We start from the raw sequence: 24,821 nt of genomic DNA, 5'->3' as shown, positions 1-24,821 counted from the left end.
TTCTCATTTCTTTACTGTGGTACGTTAAAAACACTCATAGGTACAGTATGTAGAGATATAAATACATCATATAGTATGTTGATAAAATAGTCATAAGCATGTCATAAAAAATCATAGTTTAGCATGTCATTAAAAGAGATAATAAGTCATAGTATAGTATGTCATAAAAACAGATAAAAAGTAATTGCAGGGCGGTACAGACGCAGACGTCAAGGCAAGGATTGGTAAAGGAAGAAAGCCGCCTCTCGCCCACTCAAGAACATCTGACCTCCAGAGAGCTGTCAGTGACCACCAAGATCCGAATATTCAACTCCAACGTGAAGTCAGTCTTATTGTATGGGGCCCAGAGACCAGGAGGATAAAACACAAGACTACCATCAGAAAGTCCAGACCTTCTCAACACCTGCCTCAGAAAATTCTCCAGATCCGAGGCCTGACCCATCAGTAATACCAACCTCCGGGAAAGGAAGGGCCAACTCCCTGCCGAAGAAGAACTCAGGAAGAGGAGAGGGCTGGAACAGGGCATACCTACGAAAACCTCCAACCGAATCACTAGGCAGCGTTGCGGTGGAACCCACAAGGCAAGCGGGAGAGAGGTCGGCAAGAAAAACCTGGCGACGCGACCTTGAGGCTGACACCACCAAGATGGGCTACACCTTGAACCAGTTAGAAAAAATGCCCAGGACAGAGGACTCTGGAGAGCTGTTGTTGTTGGCGGCCCATACCCTGGTAGGGGTGACGGGCAGTAAGTAAGTAAGTAAGTAAGTAGTATAGTATGTCAATAAAATGGACAATGGTCGTATTATATATATTATGAAAAGGGATAAAAAGTCGTAGTTTAGTTTGTCATAAAAAGAGATAAATAGTCATAGTATAGCATGTCATAAAGTGATAAAAAGTCATAGTATGTAATTAATAAAAAAGGGATCAAAAGATCTCAGGGCGTGACCAGAATTCAGACTTTTATTTGAAAGGTCAGACAGCAGACGAGGTGGCCGAGAGGTTAAGGCGATGGACTGCTAATCCATTGTGCTCTGCACGCGTGGGTGCGATCCAATCCTCGTCGTAGTGGGTTAGATACCCTCAACATTTAATAGTCATCAATATTAAAAAGGGATAAAAAGTCATAGTATAGTTTGTAATAAAAACAGTTAAAAAGGCATTTTATAATATGTCATGAAAAGGATAAAAAGTAAGATTCTAATATCTCATAAAAAAGGATAGTATGTATACTATATAGTAGTATGTCATAAAAAGTTATAAAAATTATAGTTTAGTATGTCATAAAAAGTGATAAAAAAATCATAGTTTAGTATGTCATAAAAAGAGATAAAACGTATAGTAAATTATGTCAAAAAGGTCGGAGAACAAGTCATAGGTATAGTATTTTATAAAAAGAGATAAAAAATAATTTTATAATATGTCATAAAAGGGATAAAAAGTAAAATTCTAATATGTCATAAAAAAGGATAAAAAATCATAGTATAGTATGTCATAAAAAGGGATAAAAAGTCGTAGTATAGCATGAAAAAGAATAAAAAGAAAAAAATCAAATGTTTCAGTTTAGTATGGCATAAAAAAGATATAAGTCAAGTATAGTATGTCATAAAATGGATAAATGGTCGTAGTATAATATCTATGAAAAGGAAAAAGTATTAGTTTAGTATGTCCATGAAAAGAGATAATAGTCATAGTATTAGCATGTCATAAAGTGATAAAAAGTCATAGTATAGTAATTAATAAAAAGGGATAAAAACATCTCAGGGCGTGACCAGAATCAGACTTTACTTTGAAAGGTCAGACAGCAGACGAGGTGGCCGAGAGTTAAGGCGATGGACTGCTAATCCATTGTGCTCTGCACGCGTGGGTTCGAATCCCATCCTCGTCGTAGTGGGTTAGATACCCTCCAACATTTAATAGTCATCAATAGAACGACTATGTTCTCACTGCTCTTTGGGAACAGGTTCTCATTTCTTTACTGTGGTACTTAAAAAAACACTCATAGTACAGTATGTGGTAGATATAAATACATAATATAGTATGTGATAAATGTGATAAATAGTTAGGCCATGTCATAAAAAAATCATAGTTAAGTATGTTATAAAAAGGGATAAAAATAATAGTATAAATATGTCATAAAAAGGGATAAAAAAATAATAGTATAATATGTCATTAAAAAGTCATAGTATTTCATAAATATATAAAAAATATATGAATATATTAAAAAAAATCATAGTTAAGTATGTCATATAAAGGGATAAACTTGGAAAAGTGTATTTATGCAGCTACAGTTTTTTTTGGAGGCACATGGCACTTTAGATATTTTTGTCAGTTTTAAAAGCATTTCATAGCACTGAGTCTGCACTTTTAAAGGTTTTTAATGACCTGTTTTAATAACGGATTCTGGTGATTCAGCCATTTTAGTGCTTTTAGATCTCACTGCTGCTTTCGCCCACAGTTGACCACACAATCTATTATCTCGCTTGGAAAAACTGTGTGGGAGTTAGGGGGACTGCCTTAAAATGGTTCCAGTCTAATCTTTCAGGGAGATGCTTCTTTGGTAAAATGGGGACCTACCTCATCAACTGTGCCTCTTAACTGTGGAGTCCCCCAGGGATCTATTCTTGGTCCTATTCTTTTGCACTGTACCTCCTTCCACTTGGAATAGTTTTTAAAAAGCATGGCATCTCCTATCATCTTTATGCTGATGATTGTCAAATTTATATACCAATCAAAAAGCAGGAAAGGCAGCCCCCTGACACCCCTACTAAACTGTTTAAATGACGTCAAGCGTGGTTAGCCCAAAATCTTTTAAAACTAAATGAGAGTAAAACTGAGATCATGCAGTTTGGCCCCACTAACTCTATGATAAACTTGGGCCCCTCAGTGATTCTGTGCATCCTGTGGTAACTGACCCTGGGGTAAAAATAGACAGTGGATTTTAACTTGACAAACAAATAAATGCAGTTGTGAAATCTGGTTTTAATCATCTTCGTCTTTTAGCCAAAGTTAAACCGTTTTGTCTTTTAACAGTTTGAACAAGCTATACATGCTTTTATTTCTCTCGTTTAGACTACTCTAATGCACTTTATATCGGTATAAAGTCACAAAGCACTTTCACGCTTACGCTTAGTCCAAAATTCTGCAGCACGTCTTTAACTGGAACTAAAAAAGCGCGCTCATATAAGTCCAATTCTTACTTCATGCACTGGCTTCCTGTACGTTTAGGATTGATTTTAAGATTTTATGTTTGTTTTTAAAGCTGTGAATGGACTGGCCCCAACATATCTCAGACCGGATCCAGATTTATAGGCCGGCGCGGTCCTGAGTCAGAGAGCCAGCTCCAGCTTGTGGTCCCAAAGACGAGACTTAAAACTCGGGGGAAAGGCCTTTTCTGTGGCTGGACCTAGATCTGGAACGCTCTGGCCCCTCCATGTCCGAACAGCCCAACAGTTGATGTTTTAAGTCTCTCTTAAGACACATTTTTATTCTTTGGCTTTTAACTCATGTGAGTTGTGTGGTCCTCTGATGGCTCTTACTGTTTTATTGTATTTTAGTATTTATTATTTTATCTATTTTTTATCTTTTTAACCAGTGCTCTTATTTTGTTTTTACAATAGTTTACATTATTGTTTTGTGTTTGAGTTTTCTGTGCAGCACTTTGGTAACTTTGTGTTTGTAAAAGTGCTATACAAATAAAGTGGATTGGATTGGAAAAAAGTCATAGTATAGTATGTTTTAAGAGATAAAAATAATAGTATAATATGTCATAAAAGGGATAAAAAGTCATAGTATAGTATGTTTTAAAAGAGATAAAAAATAATAGTATAATATGTATAAAAAGGGATACAAAATCATAGTATAGTATGTCATGAAAAGGGATAAAAAGTCATAGTATAATATGTCATAAAACAGATAAAAAGTCATTTTATAATATGTCATAAAAATAGATTAAAAGTCATTGTTACTATGTCATAAAAATTGATAAAAGTCATAGTATAGTCAGAAAAACAGATAAAAAGTAATTTTATAATATGTATAACAAAAGTGATGAAAAAGTCATAAAAAGTAATAGTTAGTTGTCATAAAAGAGATAAATAGCATAGTATAGATATCATAAACAGATGAAAAGTCATTTTATAATATGTCATAAAAAACAGAAAAAAGTCATAGTATAATATGTCATAAAAAGAGATAACTAGTCATATATAGTAATTAATAAAAGGGATCAAAGATCTCAGGGCGCCCGGACCAGAAAAAGAGATAAAGGCATAAAAAGTCATAGTATTTCATAAAAATTAAAAAATATATGAATATATAAAAAATCATAGTTAAGTATGTCATAAAAGGGATAAAAAGTCATAGTATGGTATGTTATTACAAAGAGGAGAAAAAGTTAAAGTATAATATGTCATAAAAAAGGATAAAAAGTCATAGTATAATATATCATAAAACAGATGAAAAGTCATTTTATAATATGTCATAAAAACAGAAAAAAGTCATAGTATAATATGTCATAAAAAGAGATAAATAGTCATAGTATAGTAATTAATAAAAGGGATCAAAGATCTCAGGGCGTGACCAGAATCAGACTTTTACTTTGAAAGGTCAGACAGCAGAGAGGTGGCCGAGAGGTTAAGGCGATGGACTGCTAATCCATTGTGCTCTGCACGCGTGGGTTCGAATCCCATCCTCGTCGTAGTGGGTTAGATACCCTCCAACATTTAATAGTCATCAAAGAACGGACTATGTTCTCACTGCTCTCTTTGGGAACAGTTCTCATTTCTTTACTGTGGTACGTTAAAAACACTCATAGTACAGTATGTAGAGGATATAAATACATCATATAAGATGTTGATAAAAGTGATAAATAGTCATAGCATGTCATAAAAAGTGATGAAAACTCATATTATAGCATGTCATAAAAAGGGATTAAAAAGTCATAGTATTTCATAAAATATATAAAAAATATATGAATATATAAAAAATCATAGTTAAGTATATGTCATAAAAAGGGATAAAAGTCATATCATAGTATGTTTTAAAAGAGATAAAAAAAATAGTAAAATATGTCATAAAAAGGGAGAAAAAGTCATAGTATGGTATGTTATAAAAAGGGAGAAAAAGTTAAAGTATAATATGTCATAAAAAGGATAAAAAGTCATAGTATTATATATCATAAAACAGATGAAAAGTCATTTTATAATATTCATAAAATGGATAAAAGTCATAGTATAGTATGTCATAAAAAGTGATAAAAAGTAAAAAGATAAAAAGAATCAGACTTTTACTTTGAAAGGTCAGACAGCAGACGAGTGGCCGAGAGGTTAAGGCGATGGACTGCTAATCCATTGTGCTCTGCACGCGTGGGTTCGAATCCCATCCTCGTCGTAGTGGGTTAGATACCCTCCAACATTTAATAGTCATCAATAGAACGGACTATGTTCTCACTGCTCTCTTTGGGAACAGGTTCTCATTTCTTTACTGTGGTACGTTAAAAAACCTCATAGTACAGTATGTGGATTATAAAATACATAATATAGTATGTTGATAAATGTGATAAAATAGTCATAGCATGTCATAAAAAGTCATAGTTTAGTATGTCATAAAAGGTGATGAAAACTCATATATAGCATGTCATAAAAGGGAAAAAAGTCATAGTATGTTCATAAAAATATATAAAAATATATGAATATATAAAAAATCATAGTTAAGTATGTCATAAAAGGGAAAAAGTCATAGTATAGTATGTTTTAAAAAAAGATAAAAATAATGGTATAATATGTCATAAAAAGGGATAAAAAGTCATATATAGTATGTAAAAAAGAGATACAAAATAATATTATATTATGTCATAAAAAGGGATAAAAAGTCATAATATAAATGTCATAAAAAGTCAATAAAGTAGTCATAAAAAAGAGATAAAAAGTCATAGTATAGTACGTCATAAAAGGGAAAAAGTCATAGTATAATATGTCATTAAAGGGATCAAAAGATCTCAGGCTGTGACCAGAATCAGGCTTTTACTTTGAAAGGTCAGACAGCAGAGGTGGCCGAGAGGTTAAGCGATGGACTGCTAACCATTGTGCTCTGCACGCGTGGGTTCGAATCCCATCCTCGTCGTAGTGGGTTAGATACCCTCCAACATTTAATAGTCCTCAATAGAACGGACTATGTTCTCACTGCTCTCTTTGAGAACAGGTTCTCATTTCTTTACTGTGGTACGTTAAAAAACACTCATAGTACAGTATGTAGAGATATAAATACATCATATAGTATGTTGATAAAAGTGATAAAATAGTCATAGCATGTCATAAAAAATCATAGTTTAGCATGTCATAAAAAGAGATAATAAGTCATAGTATAGTATGTCATAAAAACAGATAAAAAGTAATTGCAGGGCGGTACAGACGCAGACGTCAAGGCAAGGATTGGTAAAGGAAGAGCCGCCTTCGCCCAGCTCAAGAACATCTGGACCTCCAGAGAGCTGTCAGTGACCACCAAGATCCGAATATTCAACTCCAACGTGAAGTCAGTCTTATTGTATGGGGCAGAGACATGGAGGATAAACAAGACTACCATCAGAAAAGTCCAGACCTTCATCAACACCTGCCTCAGAAGAATTTCCAGATCCGATGGCCTGACACCATCAGTAATACCAACCTCCGGGAAAGGACGGGCCAACTCCCTGCGAAGAAGAAATCAGGAAGAGGAGATGGGGCTGGACAGGGCATACCCTACGAAAACCCCAACCAGCATCACTAGGCAGGCGTTGCGGTGGAAACCCACAAGGCAAGCGCGGAGAGAGGTCGGCCAAGAAACACCTGGCGACGCGACCTTGAGGCTGACACCACCAAGATGGGTACACCTTGAACCAGTTAGAGAAATGGCCCAGGACAGAGGACTCTGGAGAGCTGTTGTTGTTGGCGGCCCATACCCTGGTAGGGTGACGGGCAGTAAGTAAGTAAGTAAGTAAGTAAGTATAGTATTATGTCATAAAATGGACAAATGGTCGTAGTATAATATCTTATGAAAAGGGATAAAAAGTCGTAGTTTAGTTTGTCATAAAAAGAGATAATAGTCATAGTATAGCATGTCATAAGTGATAAAAAGTCATAGTATAGTAATTAATAAAAAGGGATCAAAAGATCTCAGGGCGTGACCAGAATCAGACTTTTACTTTGAAAGGTCAGACAGCAGACGAGGTGGCCGAGAGGTTAAGGCGATGGACTGCTATCCATTGTGCTCTGCACGCGTGGGTTCGAATCCCTCCTCGTTAGTAGGGGTTAGATACCCTCAACATTTAATAGTCATCAATATTAAAAAGGGATAAAAAGTCATAGTATAGTTTGTAATAAAAACAGTTAAAAAGGCATTTTTAATATGTCATGAAAAGGGATAAAAGTAAGATTCTAATATCTCATAAAAAAGGATAGTATGTATACTATATAGTATAGTATGTCATAAAAAGTTATAAAAAATTATAGTTTAGTATGTCATAAAAAGTGATAAAAAATCATAGTTTAGTATGTCATAAAAAGAGATAAAAAGTTATAGTAAATTATGTCATAAAAAGGGAGAACAAGTCATAGTATAGTATTTTATAAAAAGAGATAAAAAATAATTTAAATATGTCATAAAAAGGATAAAAAGTAAAATTCTAATATGTCATAAAAAAGGATAAAAAATCATAGTATAGTATGTCATAAAAAGGGATAAAAAGTCGTAGTATAGCATGTAAAAAAGAATAAAAAGTAATAAAATGGCATAGTTTAGTATGGCATAAAAAGAGATAATAAGTCATAGTATAGTATGTCATAAAATGGATAAATGGTCGTAGTATAATATCTTATGAAAAGGGATAAAAAGTCATAGTTTAGTATGTCATGAAAAGAGATAAATAGTCATAGTATAGCATGTCATAAAGTGATAAAAAGTCATAGTATAGTAATTAATAAAAAGGGATAAAAACATCTCAGGGCGTGACCAGAATCAGACTTTTACTTTGAAAGGTCAGACAGCAGACGAGGTGGCCGAGAGGTTAAGGCGATGGACTGCTAATCCATTGTGCTCTGCACGCGTGGGTTTGAATCCCATCCTCGTCGTAGTGGGTTAGATACCCTCCAACATTTAATAGTCATCAATAGAACGGACTATGTTCTCACTGCTCTCTTTGGGAACAGGTTCTCATTTCTTTACTGTGGTACGTTAAAAACACTCATAGTACAGTATGTGGAGATATAAATACATAATATAGTATGTTGATAAATGTGATAAAATAGTTAGGCCATGTCATAAAAAATCATAGTTAAGTATGTTATAAAAAGGGATAAAAATAATAGTATAATATGTCATAAAAAGGGATAAAAAAATAATAGTATAATATGTCATAAAAAGTCATAGTATTTCATAAAAATATATAAAAAATATATGAATATATTAAAAAATCAAGTCATAGTTAAGTATGTCATATAAGGGATAAACTTGGAAAATGTGTATTTTGCAGCTACAGTTTTTTTGGAGGCACATGGCACTTTAGATATTTTTCAGTCAGGTTTTAAAGCATTTCATAGCACTGAGTCTGCTCTTTTAAAGGTTTTTAATGACCTGTTTTTAATAACGGATTCTGGTGATTCAGCCATTTTAGTGCTTTTTAGATCCACTGCTGCTTTCGACACAGTTGACCACACAATTCTATTATCTCGCTTGGAAAACTGTGTGGGAGTTAGGGGGACTGCCTTAAAATGGTTCCAGTCTAATCTTTCAGGGAGATGCTTCTTTGTTAAAATGGGGGACTCTACCTCATCAACTGTGCCTCTTAACTGTGGAGTCCCCCAGGGATCTATTCTTGGTCCTATTCTTTTTGCACTGTACCTCCTTCCACTTGGAATAGTTTTTAAAAAGCATGGCATCTCCTATCATCTTTATGCTGATGATTGTCAAATTTATATACCAATCAAAAAGCAGGAAGGCAGCCCCCTGACACCCTACTAAACTGTTTAAATGACGTCACAAGCGTGGTTAGCCCAAAATCTTTTAAAACTAAATGAGAGTAAAACTGAGATCATGCAGTTTGGCCCCACTAACTCTATGATAAACTTGGGCCCCCTCAGTGATTCTGTGCATCCTGTTGTAACTGACCTTGGGGTAAAAATAGACAGTGATTTTAAACTTGACAAAAAAATAATGCAGTGTGAAATCTGTTAATCATCTTCGTCTTTTAGCCAAAGTTAAACCGTTTTTGTCTTTTAACAGTTTTGAACAAGCTACATGCTTTTATTTCTTCTCGTTTAGACTACTCTAATGCACTTTATATCGGTATAAGTCACAAAGCACTTTCACGCTTACAGTTAGTCCAAAATTCTGCAGCACGTCTTTTAACTGGAACTAAAAAGCGCGCTCATATAAGTCCAATTCTTACTTCATTGCACTGGCTTCCTGTACGTTTTAGGATTGATTTTAAGATTTATTGTTTGTTTTTAAAGCTGTGAATGGACTGGCCCCAACATATATCTCAGACCATCCAGATTTATAGGCCGGCGCGATCACTGAGGTCAGAGAGCCAGCTCCAGCTTGTGGTCCCAAAGACGAGACTTAAAACTCGGGGGACAGGGCCTTTTCTGTTGCTGGACCTAGACTCTGGAACGCTCTGCCCCTCCATGTCCAACAGCCCCAACAGTTGAGTGTTTTAAGTCTCGTCTTAAGACACATTTTTATTCTTTGGCTTTTAACTCCATGTGAGGTGTGGTCCTCTGATGGCTCGTACTGTTTTATTGTATTTTAGTATTTATTATTTTTATCTATTTTATCTTTTTAAACCAGATGCTCTTATTTTGTTTTTACAATATTTTACATTAATTGGTTGTATGTTTGAGTTTTCTGTGCAGCACTTTGGTAACTTTGTGTTTGTAAAAATGTGCTTTACAAATAAAGTGGATGGATTGGATAAAAAGTCATAGTATAGTATGTTTTAAAAGAGATAAAAAATAATAGTATAATATGTCATAAAAAGGATAAAAAGTCATAGTATAGTATGTTTTAAAAGAGATAAAAAATAATAGTAATAATATGTCATAAAAAGGGATACAAAATCATAGTATAGTATGTCATGAAAAGGGATAAAAAGTCATAGTATAATATGTCATAAAAACAGATAAAAAGTCATTTTATAATATGTCATAAAAATAGATAAAAGTCATTGTTTACTATGTCATAAAAATTGATAAAAGTCATAGTATAGTATGTCATAAAACAGATAAAAAGTAATTTTATAATATGTCATAAAAAGTGATGAAAAGTCATAAAAAGTAATAGTTTAGTTTGTCATAAAAAGAGATAAATAGTCATAGTATAGTATATCATAAAACAGATGAAAAGTCATTTTATAATATGTCATAAAAACAGAAAAAAAGTCATAGTATAATATGTCATAAAAAGAGATAAATAGTCATAGTATAGTAATTAATAAAAAGGGATCAAAAGATCTCAGGGCGTGACCAGAAAAAGAGATAAAAAGGCATAAAAAGTCATAGTATTTCATAAAAATATATAAAAAATATATGAATATATAAAAAATCATAGTTAAGTATGTTATAAAAAGGGAGAAAAAGTTAAAGTATAATATGTCATAAAAAAGGATAAAAAGTCATAGTATAATATATCATAAAACAGATGAAAAGTCATTTTATAATATTTCATAAAAATGGATAAAAAGTCATAGTATAATATGTCATAAAAAGAGAGAAATAGTCATAGTATAGTAATTAATAAAAAGAGATAGAAAGAACTCAGGGCGTGACCAGAATCAGACTTTTACTTTGAAAGGTCAGACAGCAGACGAGGTGGCCGAGAGGTTAAGGCGATGGACTGCTAATCCATTGTGCTCTGCACGCGTGGGTTCGAATCCCATCCTCGTCGTAGTGGGTTAGATACCCTCCAACATTTAATAGTCATAAATATTAAAAATTAGTAAAAAGGGATAAAAAGTCATAGTATAGTATGTAATAAAAACGGTTAAAAAATCATTTTATAATATGTCATAAAAAGGGATAAAAAGTAAGATTCTAATATGTCATAAAAAAGGATAGTATATATACTATATAGTATAGTATGTCATGAAAAGTTATAAAAAATTATAGTACAGTATGTCATAAAAAGAGATAAAAAGTCATAGTATAGTATGTCATAAAATGTGATAAAAAGTCATAGTATAATATTTCATAAAAAGGGATAAAAAGTCATAGTATAGTATGTTATAAAAAGAGATAATAAGTCATAGTATAGTATGTCATAAAATGGACAAATGGTCGTAGTATAATATCTTATGAAAAGGGATAAAAAGTCATAGTTTAGTTTGTCATAAAAAGAGATAAATAGTCATAGTATAGTATATCATAAAACAGATGAAAAGTCATTTTATAATATGTCATAAAAACAGAAAAAAAGTCATAGTATAATATGTCATAAAAAGAGATAAATAGTCATAGTATAGTAATTAATAAAAAGGGATCAAAAGATCTCAGGGCGTGACCAGAATCAGGCTTTTACTTTGAAAGGTGAGACAGCAGAAGAGGTGGCCGAGAGGTTAAGGCGATGGACTGCTAATCCATTGTGCTCTGCACGCGTGGGTTCGAATCCCATCCTCGTCGTAGTGGGTTAGATACCCTCCAACATTTAATAGTCATCAATAGAACGGACTATGTTCTCACTGCTCTCTTTGGGAACAGGTTCTCATTTCTTTACTGTGGTACGTTAAAAACACTCATAGTACAGTATGTGGAGATATAAATACATCATATAGGATGTTGATAAAAGTGATAAAATAGTCATAACATGTCATAAAAAATCATAGTATAGTATGTCATAAAAAGTAAAAAAAAACTCAAATTATAGCATGTCATAAAAAGGGATATAAAGTCATAGTATGTCATAAAAATATAAAAAAAAATATGAACATACAAAAAATCATAGTTAGGTATGTCATAAAAAGGGATAAAAAGTCATAGTATAGTATGTCATAAAACAGATGAAAAGTCATTTTATAATATGTCATAAAAAGAGATAAATAGTCATAGTATAGTAATTAATAAAAAGGGATCAAAAGAACTCAGGGCGTGACCAGAATCAGACTTTTACTTTGAAAGGTCAGACAGCAGACGAGGTGGCCGAGAGGTTAAGGCGATGGACTGCTAATCCATTGTGCTCTGCACGCGTGGGTTCGAATCCCATCCTCGTCGTAGTGGGTTAGATACCCTCCCACATTTAATAGTCATCAATATTAAAAATTATTAAAAAGGGATAAAAAGTCATTGTATAGTATGTAATAAAAACAGTTAAAAAGTCATTTTATAATATGTCATAAAAAGGGATAAAAAGTTATAGTATAATATGTCATAAAAAGGGATAAAAAGTAAGATTCTAATATGTCATGAAAAAGGATAGTATATATACTATATAGTATAGTATGTCATAAAAAGTGATAAAAAATCATAGTTTATTATGTCATAAAAAGAGATAAAAAGTCATAGTAAATTATGTCATAAAAAGGGAGAACAAGTCATAGTATAGTATGTTATAAAAAGAGATAAAAAATCATTTTATAATATGTCATAAAAGGGATAAAAAGTTATAGTATAATATGTCATAAAAAGGGATAAAAAGTAAAATTCTAATACGTCAAAAAAAGGATAAAAAATCATAGTATAATATGTCATAAAAAGAGATAAAAAGTCGTAGTATAGCATGTAAAAAAGAATAAAAAGTAATAAAATGGCATAGTTTAGTATGTCATAAAATGGACAAATGGTCGTAGTATATTATCTTATGAAAAGGGATAAAAAGTCATAGTTTAGTTTGTCATAAAAAGAGATAAATAGTCATAGTTTAGCATGTCATAAAGTGATAAAAAGTCATAGTATAGTAATTAATAAAAAGGGATAAAAAGATCTCAGGGCGTGACCAGAATCAGATTTTTACTTTGAATACATCATATAGTATGTTGATAAATGTGATAAAATAGTTATGGCATGTCTTAAAAAGTCATAGTATAGTATGTCATAAAAAGAGATAAAAAGTCATAGTGTAGTATGTCATGAAAGGGATAAAAAGAACTCAGGGCGTGACCAGAATCAGACTTTTACTTTGAAAGGTCAGACAGCAGACGAGGTGGCCGAGAGGTTAAGGCGATGGACTGCTAATCCATTGTGCTCTGCACGCGTGGGTTCGAATCCCATCCTCGTCGTAGTGGGTTAGATACCCTCCAACATTTAATAGTCATAAATATTAAAAATTAGTAAAAAGGGATAAAAAGTCATAGTATAGTATGTAATAAAAACGGTTAAAAAATCATTTTATAATATGTCATAAAAAGGGATAAAAAGTAAGATTCTAATATGTCATAAAAAAGGATAGTATATATACTATATAGTATAGTATGTCATGAAAAGTTATAAAAAATTATAGTACAGTATGTCATAAAAAGAGATAAAAAGTCATAGTATAGTATGTCATAAAATGTGATAAAAAGTCATAGTATAATATTTCATAAAAAGGGATAAAAAGTCATAGTTTAGTATGTTATAAAAAGAGATAATAAGTCATAGTATAGTATGTCATAAAATGGACAAATGGTCGTAGTATAATATCTTATGAAAAGGGATAAAAAGTCATAGTTTAGTTTGTCATAAAAAGAGATAAATAGTCATAGTATAGTATATCATAAAACAGATGAAAAGTCATTTTATAATATGTCATAAAAACAGAAAAAAAGTCATAGTATAATATGTCATAAAAAGAGATAAATAGTCATAGTATAGTAATTAATAAAAAGGGATCAAAAGATCTCAGGGCGTGACCAGAATCAGGCTTTTACTTTGAAAGGTGAGACAGCAGAAGAGGTGGCCGAGAGGTTAAGGCGATGGACTGCTAATCCATTGTGCTCTGCACGCGTGGGTTCGAATCCCATCCTCGTCGTAGTGGGTTAGATACCCTCCAACATTTAATAGTCATCAATAGAACGGACTATGTTCTCACTGCTCTCTTTGGGAACAGGTTCTCATTTCTTTACTGTGGTACGTTAAAAACACTCATAGTACAGTATGTGGAGATATAAATACATCATATAGGATGTTGATAAAAGTGATAAAATAGTCATAACATGTCATAAAAAATCATAGTATAGTATGTCATAAAAAGTAAAAAAAAACTCAAATTATAGCATGTCATAAAAAGGGATATAAAGTCATAGTATGTCATAAAAATATAAAAAAAAATATGAACATACAAAAAATCATAGTTAGGTATGTCATAAAAAGGGATAAAAAGTCATAGTATAGTATGTCATAAAACAGATGAAAAGTCATTTTATAATATGTCATAAAAAGAGATAAATAGTCATAGTATAGTAATTAATAAAAAGGGATCAAAAGAACTCAGGGCGTGACCAGAATCAGACTTTTACTTTGAAAGGTCAGACAGCAGACGAGGTGGCCGAGAGGTTAAGGCGATGGACTGCTAATCCATTGTGCTCTGCACGCGTGGGTTCGAATCCCATCCTCGTCGTAGTGGGTTAGATACCCTCCCACATTTAATAGTCATCAATATTAAAAATTAGTAAAAAGGGATAAAAAGTCATTGTATAGTATGTAATAAAAACAGTTAAAAAGTCATTTTATAATATGTCATAAAAAGGGATAAAAAGTTATAGTATAATATGTCATAAAAAGGGATAAAAAGTAAGATTCTAATATGTCATGAAAAAGGATAGTATATATACTATATAGTATAGTATGTCATAAAAAGTGATAAAAAATCATAGTTTATTATGTCATAAAAAGAGATAAAAAGTCATAGTAAATTATGTCATAAAAAGGGAGAACAGTCATAGTATAGTATGGTATAAAAAGAGATAAAAAATCATTTTATAATATGTCATAAAAGGGATAAAAAGTATAGTATAATATGTCATAAAAGGGATAAAAAGTAAAATTCTAATACGTCAAAAAAAGGATAAAAAATCATAGTATAATATGTCATAAAAAGAGATAAAAGTCGTAGTATAGCATGTAAAAAAGAATAAAGTAATAAAATCATAGTTTAGTATGTCATAAAATGGACAAATGGTCGTAGTATATTATCTTATGAAAAGGGATAAAAAGTCATAGTTTAGTTTGTCATAAAAAGAGATAAATAGTCATAGTTTAGCATGTCATAAAGTGATAAAAAGTCATAGTATAGTAATTAATAAAAAGGGATAAAAAGATCTCAGGGCGTGACCAGAATCAGATTTTTACTTTGAATACATCATATAGTATGTTGATAAATGTGATAAAATAGTTATGGCATGTCTTAAAAAGTCATAGTATAGTATGTCATAAAAAGAGATAAAAAGTCATAGTGTAGTATGTCATGAAAGGGATAAAAAGAACTCAGGGCGTGACCAGAATCAGACTTTTACTTTGAAAGGTCAGACAGCAGACGAGGTGGCCGAGAGGTTAAGGCGATGGACTGCTAATCCATTGTGCTCTGCACGCGTGGGTTCGAATCCCATCCTCGTCGTAGTGGGTTAGATACCCTCCAACATTTAATAGTCATCAATAGAACGGACTATGTTCTCACCGCTCTCTTTGGGAACAGGTTCTCATTTCTTTACTGTGGTACGTTAAAAACACTCATAGTACAGTATGTAGAGATATAAATACATAATATAGTAATAATAATAAAAATAATAATACATTTTATTTAACAGCGCCTTTCTAACACTCAAGGACGCTTTACAGACAATAAAAGACAGATACAGGGAACAGAAAAGTGTAAGTAGTTATAACAAAACAAATAAAACAAAAAACAAAACAAACAAAAACAAAACAAAACAAAACAGGAACAGTGTATTTACAGATAAGCGAGCTGGAACAGATGGGTTTTTAGTCTAGTTTTGAACAGAGGGAGAGAGTTGATGTTGCGGAGGTCGGGTGGGAGTGAGTTCCAGAGCTGGGGAGCAGAGCGGCTGAAGGCTCTGGTCCCCACGGTGATGAGTCGAGCATGGGGGACAGTGAGGTGGAGGGAGGAGGAAGATCTGAGGGAGCGGGAGGGGACGGCAATGTGTAGGAGTTCTGATAGATATGGAGGAGCAAGGTTATGGATGGCTTTGAAAGTATGGAGAAGGATTTTAAATTGTTTTCTGAATTGAACTGGAAGCCAATGGAGCTGCTGAAGAACCGGGGTTATATGATGAAATGAGGGGGTTCTGGTGATGACACGAGCTGCTGAGTTCTGAAGAAGTTGAAGTTTAGGGAGGGATTTTTGAGGAAGGCCAAAACGGAGAGAGTTACAGTAGTCAAGGCGGGAGGTGATGAGGCTGTGGATAAGGATGGAGGCAGTGTGAGTGGTAAGGGACGGACGGAGGCGGTTAATGTTGCGTAGGTGGAAGTATGCAGACCAGCAGATATTATTTATGTGTGACTGAAAGGAGAGGGAGGAATCGAGGATGACGCCCAGACTCTTGACCTGAGGGGAAGAGGAGACCAAGGAGTTGTCGATTGGTAGAGAGAAACTATTGATTTGGATAGGGTGGACTTGTGGCTACGAGGAGGAGTTCGGTTTATCACTGTTAGTTAAGGAAGTTTGAGGTGAACCAGTCTTTTATTTCAAGTAAGCAGTTAGTAAGGGACAAGGGGGGGAGCGAGCGAGGAGGGGGTTTGCTGGATAAGTAGAGCTGGGTGTCGTCTGCATACAATGAAAATGAATGTTGAATTTGCGGAAGATATTGCCAAGGGGAAGTAGGTAGGTGATGAAAAGGAGGGGGCCAAGAACTGAACCTTGAGGGACGCCAGTAGTAACGGGGAGGGTGGGATGTGAAAGATTTGAGTTGAATAAACTGAGTGCGGTCGGAGAGATATGAGCGGAACCAGTCAAGAGGGGTGTGAGAGATGCCGAGAGAAGATAGTCTATTGAGGAGAATGGAGTGAGAAATGGTATCAAAGGCCGCACTGAGATCGAGGAGGATGAGGATGGAGATGAGTCCGGAATCAGCAGCTGTGAGGAGATCATTGGTGATTTTTATAAGGGCAGTTTCAGTACTATGGGAGGGGCGAAAACCAGACTGGAAAGGTTCATAAAGACAGTTAAGGGTAAGAAAAGCATGGAGTTGAACAGACACTATTTTTTCAAGAATTTTAGAAATAAAGGGAAGATTTGAGATAGGACAAAGATTAATGTAGTTGGTTGGATCTGAGCCAGGTTTTTTCAGAATGGGTGAGACGGATGCTGTTTTGAAAAGTGAGGGGACAATACCAGAGGAGAGAGAAGAATGAATAATGGTAGTTATGAAGGAGATGAGGGAAATGAGACAGGTTTTGACAAGAGCTCTGGGGAGGGGGTCAAGAGAACAGGTGAGGACTTGGATTTACGAATAATGAGATCCAGAAATTGTCGGAGGGGGTGGGCAGTAGAAAGCAACAAAATGACTGGCTATGGGGAGGGCAAAGGTGGAGGGGAAGGCAAGGGGGTCAAATGTAATTGCTGGTGAATGGAGTTGATTTTTTTCATTAAAAAAGACAACCAGTGAATTACAAGTTTCAACTGAGTACATGTGAGAAGGTAGAGAATCAGGGGGATTAAAGGTCTTATGGATTATTGAAAAGAGAGACCTGGAGTTTCCTTTGTTGGAGCAGATGAGGTCAGAATAGAAGTTTGATTTAGTTACGGCTATTGAGTTTGAGTAATGAAGAAGATGAGATTTATACATTTCTTTGTGAATGGAGAGACCAGTTTTTTTATAGAGGCGTTCAAGTTGGCGACCCTTGGCTTTCATGAGGCGGAGCTCAGGTGAAAACCAAGGGGCAGAGCGGAAAAAGGACACATATAGTATGTTGATTAAAGTGATGAAATAGTCATAGCATGTCATAAAAAGTGATGAAAATTCATATTATAGCATGTCATAAAAAGGGATAAAAAGTCATAGTATGTCATAAAAATATATAAAAAATATATGAATATATAAAAAATCATAGTTAAGTATGTCATAAAAAGGGATAAAAAGTCATAGTATAGTATGTTTTAAAAAAAGATAAAAAATAATGTTATAATATGTCATAAAAAGGGATAAAAAGTCATAGCATAGTATGTTTTAAAAAGAGATAAAAAATAATAGTATAATATGTCATAAAAAAGGGATAAAAAGTCATAATATAAAATGTCATAAAAAGTCATAATAAAGTATGTCATAAAAAGGGAAAAAAGTCATAGTATAATATGTCATTAAAGGGATCAAAAGAACTCAGGGCGTGACCAGATTCAGACTTTTACTTTGAAAGGTCAGACAGCAGACGAGGTGGCCGAGAGGTTAAGGCGATGGACTGCTAATCCATTGTGCTCTGCATGCGTGGGTTCGAATCCCATCCTCGTCGTAGTGGGTTAGATACCCTCCAACATTTAATAGTCATCAATAGAACGGACTATGTTCTCACTGCTCTCTTTGGGAACAGGTTCTCATTTCTTTACTGTGGTACGTTAAAAACACTCATAGTACAGTATGTAGAGATATAAATACATCATATAGTAAGTTGATAAATGTGATAAAATAGTCATAGCATGTCATAAAAAGTGATGAAAACTCATATTATAGCATGTCATAAAAAGGCATAAAAAGTCATAGTATGTCATAAAAATATATAAAAAATATATGAACATATAAAAAATCATAGTTAAGTATGTCATAAAAAGGGATAAAAAATCATAGTATAGTATGTCATAAAAATGGATAAAAAGTCATTGTTTAGTATGTCATAAAAATTGATAAAAAGTCATAGTATAGTATGTCATAAAAATTGATAAAAAGTCATAGTATAGTATGTCATGAAAAGGGATAAAAAGTCATAGTATAATATGTCATAAAAACAGATAAAAAATAATTTTATAATATGTCATAAAAAGGGATAAAAAGTCATTGTTTAGTATGTCATAAAAATTGATAAAAAGTCATAGTATAATATGTCATAAAAACAGATAAAAAGTAATTTTATAGTATGTCATAAAAAGTGATGAAAAGTCATAGTATAGTAATTAATAAAAAGGGATAAAAGATCTCAGGGCGTGACCAGAATCAGACTTTTACTTTGAAAGGTCAGACGAGGTGGCCGAGAGGTTAAGGCGATGGACTGCTAATCCATTGTGCTCTGCACGCGTGGGTTCGAATCCCATCCTCGTCGTAGTGGGTTAGATACCCTCCAACATTTAATAGTCATCAATAGAACGGACTATGTTCTCACTGCTCTCTTTGGGAACAGGTTCTCATTTCTTTACTGTGGTACGTTAAAAACACTCATAGTAAAGTATGTGGAGATATAAATACATAATATAGTATGTGATAAATGTGATAAAATAGTCATAGCATGTCATAAAAGTCATAGTTTGTATGTCATAAAAAGTGATGAAAACTCATATATAGCATGTCATAAAAGGGGAAAAAAGTCATAGTATGTCATAAAAATATATAAAAAATATATGAATATATAAAAAATCATAGTTAAGTATGTCATAAAAAGGGGAAAAAGTCTCATAGTATAGTAGGTTTAAAAAAAGATAAAAATAATGGTATAATATGTCATAAAAAGGGATAAAAAGTCATAGTATAGTATGTTATAAAAAGAGATACAAAATAATATTATATTATGTCATAAAAAAGGGATAAAAAGTCATAATATAAAATGTCATAAAAAGTCATAATAAAGTATGTCATAAAAAGAGATAAAAAGTCATAGTATAGTACGTCATAAAAAGGGATAAATTGTCATAGTATAATATGTCATAAAAAAGGAAAAAAGTCATAGTATAATATGTCATTAAAGGGATCAAAAGATCTCAGGCTGTGACCAGAATCAGGCTTTTACTTTGAAAGGTCAGACAGCAGACGAGGTGGCCGAGAGGTTAAGGCGATGGACTGCTAATCCATTGTGCTCTGCACGCGTGGGTTCGAATCCCATCCTCGTCGTAGTGGGTTAGATACCCTCCAACATTTAATAGTCATCAATAGAACGGACTATGTTCTCACTGCTCTCTTTGGGAACAGGTTCTCATTTCTTTACTGTGGTACGTTAAAAACACTCATAGTACAGTATGTAGAGATATAAATACATCATATAGGATGTTGATAAATGTGATAAAATAGTCATAGCATGTCATAAAAAATCATAGTTTAGCATGTCATAAAAAGAGATAATAAGTCATAGTATAGTATGTCATAAAAACAGATAAAAAGTAATTGCAGGGCGGTACAGACGCAGACGTCAAGGCAAGGATTGGTAAAGGAAGAGCCGCCTTCGCCCAGCTCATAGAACATCTGGACCTCCAGAGAGCTGTCAGTGACCACCAAGATCCGAATATTCAACTCCAACGTGAAGTCAGTCTTATTGTATGGGGCAGAGACATGGAGGATAAACAAGACTACCATCAGAAAAGTCCAGACCTTCTCAAAACCCTGCCTCAGAAGAATTCTCCAGATCCGATGGCCTGACACCATCAGAATACCAACCTCCGGGAAAGGACGGGCCAACTCCCTGCCGAAGAAGAAATCAGGAAGAGGAGATGGGGCTGGACAGGGCATACCCTACGAAACCTCCAACCAGCATCACTAGGCAGGCGTTGCGGTGGAACCCACAAGGCAAGCGGGAGAGAGGTGGCCAAGAAACACCTGGCGACGCGACCTTGAGTCTGACACCACCAAGATGGGCTACACCTTGAACCAGTTAGAGAAAATGGCCCAGGACAGAGGACTCTGGAGAGCTGTTGTTGTTGGCGGCCCATACCCTGGTAGGGGTGACGGCAGTAGTAAGTAAGTAAGTACAGTAAGTATAGTATGTCATAAAATGGACAAATGGTCGTAGTATAATATCTTATGAAAGGGATAAAAAGTCGTAGTTTAGTTTGTCATAAAAAGAGATAAATAGTCATAGTATAGTGTCATAAAGTATTAAAAGTCATAGTATAGTAATTAATAAAAGGGATCAAAAGATCTCAGGGCGTGACCAGAATCAGACTTTTACTTTGAAGGTGAGACGCAGACGAGTGGGCCGAGAGGTTAAGGCGTGGACTGCTAATCCATTGTGCTCTGCACGCGTGGGTTCGAATCCCATCCTCGTCGTAGTGGGTTAGATACCCTCCAACATTTAATAGTCATCAATAGAACGGACTATGTTCTCACTGCTCTCTTTGGGAACAGGTTCTCATTTCTTTACTGTGGTACGTAAAAACACTCATATACAGTATGTAGAGATATAAATACATCATATAGTATGTTGATAAAAGTGATGAAATAGTTATGGCATGTCATAAAAAGTCATAGTTTAGCATGTCATAAAAAGTGATGACAACTCATATTATAGCATGTCATAAAAAGGCATAAAAAGTCATAGTATTTCTAAAATATATAAAAAAATATATGAAATATAAAAAACATATAGTTAGTATGTCATAAAAAGGGATAAAAAGTCATATCATAGTATGTTTAAAAAGAGATAAAAAATAATAGTAAATAGTCATAAAAAGGGATAAAAAGTCATAGTATGGTATGTATAAAAAGGAGAAAAAGTTAAAGTATAATATGTCATAAAAAAGGATAAAAAGTCATAGTATAATATATCATAAAACAGATGAAAAGTCATTTTATAATATTTCATAAAAATGGATAAAAAGTCATAGTATAATATGTCATAAAAGAGAGAAATAGTCATAGTATAGTAATTAATAAAAAGAGATAGAAAGAACTCAGGGCGTGCCAGAATCAGACTTTTACTTTGAAAGGTCAGACAGCAGACGAGGTGGCCGAGAGGTTAAGGCGATGGACTGCTAATCCATGTGCTCTGCACGCGTGGGGGTCGCATCCATCCTCGTCGTAGTGGGTTAGATACCCTCCAACATTTAATAGTCATAAATATTAAAAATTAGTAAAAGGGATAAAAAGTCATAGTATAGTATGTAATAAAAAACGGTTAAAAAATCATTTATAATATGTCTAAAAAGGGATAAAAAGTAGATTCTAATATGTCATAAAAAAGGATAGTATATATACTATATAGTATAGTATGTCATGAAAAGTTATAAAAAATTATAGTACAGTATGTCATAAAAAGAGATAAAAAGTCATAGTATAGTATGTCATAAAATGTGATAAAAAGTCATAGTATAATATTTCATAAAAAGGGATAAAAAGTCATAGTTTAGTTTGTCATAAAAAGAGATAAATAGTCATAGTATAGTATATCATAAAACAGATGAAAAGTCATTTTATAATATGTCATAAAAACAGAAAAAAAGTCATAGTATAATATGTCATAAAAAGAGATAAATAGTCATAGTATAGTAAATAATAAAAAGGGATCAAAAGATCTCAGGGCGTGACCAGAATCAGACTTTTACTTTGAAAGGTCAGACAGCAGACGAGGTGGCCGAGAGGTTAAGGCGATGGACTGCTAATCCATTGTGCTCTGCACGCGTGGGTTCGAATCCCATCCTCGTCGTAGTGGGTTAGATACCCTCCAACCTTAATAGTCCTCAATAGAACGGGACTATGTTCTCCTGCTCTCTTTGGGAACAGGTTCTCATTTCTTTACTGTGGTACGTTAAAAACACTCATAGTACAGTATGTAGAGATATAATACATCATATAGGATGTTGATAAAAGTGATAAAATAGTCATAGCTGTCATAAAAATCATAGTATCGTATGTTATCATAAAAAGTGATGAAAAAACTCATATTATAGCATGTCATAAAAAGGGATAAAAAGTCATAGTATGTCATAAAAAAATAAAAAAATATGAATATATAAAAATCATAGTTAAGTACGTCATAACAAGGGATAAAAAGTCATCTCATAGTATGTTTTAAAAAGAGATAAAAAATAATAGTAAAATATGTCATAAAAAAGGGAGAGAAAAAGTTAAAGTATAATATGTCATAAAAAGGATAAAACATTAGTATAGTATGTCATAAAAACAGATAAAAGTCATAGTATAATATATCATAAAACAGATGAAAGTCATTTTATAATATTTCATAAAAATGGATAAAAAGTCATAGTATAGTATGTCATAAAAAGTTAAAAAAAACTCAAATTATAGCATGTCATAAAAAGGGATAAAAAGTCATAGTATGTCATAAAAATATTAAAAAAAAATATGAACATACCAAAAATCATAGTTAGGTATGTCATAAAAAGGGATAAAAAGTCATAGTATAGTATGTCATAAAAACATATAAAAAGTCATAGTATAATATATCATAAAACAGATGAAAAGTCATTTTATAATATGTCATAAAAACAGAAAAAAAGTCATAGTATAATATGTCATAAAAAGAGATAAATAGTCATAGTATAGTAATTAATAAAAAGAGATAAAAAGATCTCAGGGCGTGACCAGAATCAGACTTTTACTTTGAAAGGTCAGACAGCAGACGAGGTGGCCGAGAGGTTAAGGCGATGGACTGCTAATCCATTGTGCTCTGCATGCGTGGGTTCGAATCCCATCCTCATCGTAGTGGGTTAGATACCCTCCAACATTTAATAGTCATCAATATTAAAAATTAGTTAAAAGGGATAAAAAGTCATAGTATAGTATGTAATAAAAACAGTTAAAAAGTCATTTTATAATATGTCATAAAAAGGGATAAAAAATTATAGTATAATATGTCATAAAAAGGGATAAAAAGTAAGATTCTAATACGTCATAAAAAAGGATAGTATATATACTATATAGTATAGTATATCATGAAAAGTTATAAAAAATTATAGTACAGTATGTCATAAAAAGAGATAAAAATTCATAGTAAATTATGTCATAAAAAGGGAGAAAAAGTTAAAGTATAATATGTCATAAAAAAGGATAAAAAATCATAGTATAGTATGTCATAAAAACAGATAAAAAGTCATAGTATAATATATCATAAAACAGATGAAAAGTCATTTTATAATATTTCATAAAAGTGGATAAAAAGTCATAGTATAGTATGTCATAAAAAGTGATAAAAAGTAAAAAGATAAAAAGAATCAGACTTTTACTTTGAAAGGTCAGACAGCGGACGAGGTGGCCGAGAGGTTAAGGCGATGGACTGCTAATCCATTGTGCTCTGCATGCGTGGGTTCGAATCCCATCCTCGTCGTAGTGGGTTAGATACCCTCCAACATTTAAATGTCATAAATATTAAAAATTAGTAAAAAGGGATAAAAAGTCATAGTATAGTATGTAATAAAAAGAGATAATAAGTCATAGTATAGTATGTCATGAAATGTGATAAAAAGTCATAGTTTAGTATGTTATAAAAAGAGATAATAAGTCATAGTATAGTATGTCAAAAAATGGACAAATGGTCGTAGTATAATATCTTATGAAAAGGAATAAAAAGTCAAAGTTTAGTTTGTCATAAAAAGAGATAAATAGTCATAGTATAGCATGTCATAAAGTGATAAAAAGTCATAGTGTAATATGTCATAAAAAGTCATTATAAAGTATGTCATAAAAAGGGATAAAAAGTCATAGTATAGTATGTCATAAAAAGAGATAAAAAGTCATAGTATAATATGTCATTAAAGGGATCAAAAGATCTCAGGGCGTGACCAGATTCAGACTTTTACTTTGAAAGGTCAGACAGCAGACGAGGTGGCCGAGGGTTAGGCGATGGACTGCTAATCCATTGTGCTTGCACGCGTGGGTTCGAATCCCATCCTGTCGTAGTGGGTTAGTACCCTCCAACATTAATAGTCATCAATAGAACGGACTATGTTCTCACTGCTCTCTTTGGGAACAGGTTCTCATTTCTTTACTGTGGTAC

General features: G+C 33.1%; 19 non-coding genes across 19 annotated transcripts; all 19 read left to right on the top strand.

The window, feature by feature from the left end:
- Positions 1 to 985: 985 nt before the first annotated feature.
- On the top strand, positions 986 to 1,066 carry trnas-gcu (transfer RNA serine (anticodon GCU)). The gene has a single exon. It is a non-coding gene; the product is annotated as a tRNA-Ser (tRNA).
- A 741-nt stretch (positions 1,067 to 1,807) lies between these two features.
- trnas-gcu (transfer RNA serine (anticodon GCU)) lies at positions 1,808 to 1,888 on the top strand. The gene has a single exon. It is a non-coding gene; the product is annotated as a tRNA-Ser (tRNA).
- Positions 1,889 to 4,618: 2,730 nt separating this feature from the next.
- trnas-gcu (transfer RNA serine (anticodon GCU)) lies at positions 4,619 to 4,699 on the top strand. The gene has a single exon. It is a non-coding gene; the product is annotated as a tRNA-Ser (tRNA).
- A 611-nt stretch (positions 4,700 to 5,310) lies between these two features.
- On the top strand, positions 5,311 to 5,391 carry trnas-gcu (transfer RNA serine (anticodon GCU)). Its single transcript has one exon. It is a non-coding gene; the product is annotated as a tRNA-Ser (tRNA).
- A 2,632-nt stretch (positions 5,392 to 8,023) lies between these two features.
- Positions 8,024 to 8,105, top strand: trnas-gcu (transfer RNA serine (anticodon GCU)). Its single transcript has one exon. It is a non-coding gene; the product is annotated as a tRNA-Ser (tRNA).
- A 2,730-nt stretch (positions 8,106 to 10,835) lies between these two features.
- trnas-gcu (transfer RNA serine (anticodon GCU)) lies at positions 10,836 to 10,917 on the top strand. Its single transcript has one exon. It is a non-coding gene; the product is annotated as a tRNA-Ser (tRNA).
- A 649-nt stretch (positions 10,918 to 11,566) lies between these two features.
- On the top strand, positions 11,567 to 11,648 carry trnas-gcu (transfer RNA serine (anticodon GCU)). Its single transcript has one exon. It is a non-coding gene; the product is annotated as a tRNA-Ser (tRNA).
- A 506-nt stretch (positions 11,649 to 12,154) lies between these two features.
- On the top strand, positions 12,155 to 12,236 carry trnas-gcu (transfer RNA serine (anticodon GCU)). Its single transcript has one exon. It is a non-coding gene; the product is annotated as a tRNA-Ser (tRNA).
- A 922-nt stretch (positions 12,237 to 13,158) lies between these two features.
- Positions 13,159 to 13,240, top strand: trnas-gcu (transfer RNA serine (anticodon GCU)). Its single transcript has one exon. It is a non-coding gene; the product is annotated as a tRNA-Ser (tRNA).
- Positions 13,241 to 13,889: 649 nt separating this feature from the next.
- trnas-gcu (transfer RNA serine (anticodon GCU)) lies at positions 13,890 to 13,971 on the top strand. The gene has a single exon. It is a non-coding gene; the product is annotated as a tRNA-Ser (tRNA).
- A 506-nt stretch (positions 13,972 to 14,477) lies between these two features.
- Positions 14,478 to 14,559, top strand: trnas-gcu (transfer RNA serine (anticodon GCU)). The gene has a single exon. It is a non-coding gene; the product is annotated as a tRNA-Ser (tRNA).
- A 914-nt stretch (positions 14,560 to 15,473) lies between these two features.
- Positions 15,474 to 15,555, top strand: trnas-gcu (transfer RNA serine (anticodon GCU)). The gene has a single exon. It is a non-coding gene; the product is annotated as a tRNA-Ser (tRNA).
- A 2,767-nt stretch (positions 15,556 to 18,322) lies between these two features.
- Positions 18,323 to 18,404, top strand: trnas-gcu (transfer RNA serine (anticodon GCU)). The gene has a single exon. It is a non-coding gene; the product is annotated as a tRNA-Ser (tRNA).
- Positions 18,405 to 19,123: 719 nt separating this feature from the next.
- Positions 19,124 to 19,205, top strand: trnas-gcu (transfer RNA serine (anticodon GCU)). The gene has a single exon. It is a non-coding gene; the product is annotated as a tRNA-Ser (tRNA).
- Positions 19,206 to 19,905: 700 nt separating this feature from the next.
- On the top strand, positions 19,906 to 19,987 carry trnas-gcu (transfer RNA serine (anticodon GCU)). The gene has a single exon. It is a non-coding gene; the product is annotated as a tRNA-Ser (tRNA).
- Positions 19,988 to 21,055: 1,068 nt separating this feature from the next.
- trnas-gcu (transfer RNA serine (anticodon GCU)) lies at positions 21,056 to 21,136 on the top strand. Its single transcript has one exon. It is a non-coding gene; the product is annotated as a tRNA-Ser (tRNA).
- Positions 21,137 to 22,429: 1,293 nt separating this feature from the next.
- trnas-gcu (transfer RNA serine (anticodon GCU)) lies at positions 22,430 to 22,511 on the top strand. Its single transcript has one exon. It is a non-coding gene; the product is annotated as a tRNA-Ser (tRNA).
- Positions 22,512 to 23,446: 935 nt separating this feature from the next.
- On the top strand, positions 23,447 to 23,528 carry trnas-gcu (transfer RNA serine (anticodon GCU)). The gene has a single exon. It is a non-coding gene; the product is annotated as a tRNA-Ser (tRNA).
- A 542-nt stretch (positions 23,529 to 24,070) lies between these two features.
- On the top strand, positions 24,071 to 24,152 carry trnas-gcu (transfer RNA serine (anticodon GCU)). The gene has a single exon. It is a non-coding gene; the product is annotated as a tRNA-Ser (tRNA).
- Positions 24,153 to 24,821: the final 669 nt, after the last annotated feature.

Source organism: Etheostoma spectabile, unplaced genomic scaffold (genome assembly GCF_008692095.1).
Source record: "Etheostoma spectabile isolate EspeVRDwgs_2016 unplaced genomic scaffold, UIUC_Espe_1.0 scaffold00569601, whole genome shotgun sequence".
Classification (NCBI taxonomy): domain Eukaryota; kingdom Metazoa; phylum Chordata; class Actinopteri; order Perciformes; family Percidae; genus Etheostoma; species Etheostoma spectabile.
Note: the sequence above shows the minus strand (reverse complement) of the source record. Positions and strands in the feature narration are given on the sequence as shown.